Consider the following 921-nt stretch of genomic DNA (forward strand, 5'->3'; position numbering starts at 1 on the left):
CTTGCAGCTGCACCAAGGAGTCCATCATCTGCGTGGGCTCTTCCTGGGTGCCCAGGGTCGTGCCGGGCGACATCAGCTCCCTGTGAGTCAGTGGGACCCCTCCAGCCCTGACCCCACTCCTTAGCGGGCTTCTCGGTATTTGGGTGGGGGCGCGCTGTGGGTGGAGTCTCGGGCCCTGGGGAGGATGGAGGGGACCGAGACGCAGAGTCTGGGAACCCGGACAAGTCCCTGTAGAAGTGCTTCTCCGAGTGTGGCCCGCGGGCCCCCTGCATGGGACCCCCTCCCCCTGGGGGAGCTTGTGCCAGTGCAGATTCTGGGGCCCGCGTGGACTGCAGCAGGGGCTCTGGAGTGGGGCCGGAGGGTCTGCATGTGGCGTCCCCAGGGGATTCAGGATGCACTAAAGTTTGAGAGGATGTGTGCGTTGGGGGGCGGGGGCAGTGTGGTGTGTGGGCATGCATATGCAGTGAGCGTGACTGGAGTGAGTGTACCCACGAAGGGTGAGGCCTCACTGTCCCACCTCAAGTCTGGGCTGCGGTTTACACCGCGGCCTCATCCCGACACCTCTGCACAGCTCAGGATGGGAAGTACTGAGTCAAGTCATACAGCCTCCGGAAGGGGGAGGGGGGTGCCCCATGGGGCCTGGAAGAGGGGACACAGAGCTGGGAGAGCCTTGGGGCAGGTGGGGCACCCAGCCTCGTGGTCAGGTGCTGGAAGTCAGCCTGACTTCCTGCCCGGAGTCCACACCGGCTTCTCGCCCCCTCTCTGCACCGCATATTACATTGGCTGCTTTTTCAATGATGGAGGAGCTGATGGGAAAAGGCTCCACCTCATTTACCCACCTCCTAAGAGATGCTTTCAACCTGCCGGCACATGACCTCTCCAGCCGCACGCCCAGCTCTCCTAATGGCTGTGAAGGGGCTC

At 63.3% G+C, this 921-nt stretch overlaps 1 protein-coding gene across 1 annotated transcript in view; it reads left to right on the plus strand.

Annotated features, from left to right (window-relative positions):
* The first annotated feature begins 6 nt into the window (after positions 1 to 6).
* LGI2 (leucine-rich repeat LGI family member 2) overlaps positions 7 to 921 on the plus strand; it is a 25112-nt gene continuing 24197 nt past the window's right edge. Inside the window, exon 1 of the mRNA XM_006771050.2 lies at positions 7 to 82. The gene's annotated coding sequence lies outside the window, so the exon portion shown is untranslated. The remainder of the gene's footprint in view (positions 83 to 921) is intronic.

This window comes from Myotis davidii, unplaced genomic scaffold (genome assembly GCF_000327345.1).
Source record: "Myotis davidii unplaced genomic scaffold, ASM32734v1 scaffold743, whole genome shotgun sequence".
Classification (NCBI taxonomy): Eukaryota; Metazoa; Chordata; class Mammalia; order Chiroptera; family Vespertilionidae; genus Myotis; species Myotis davidii.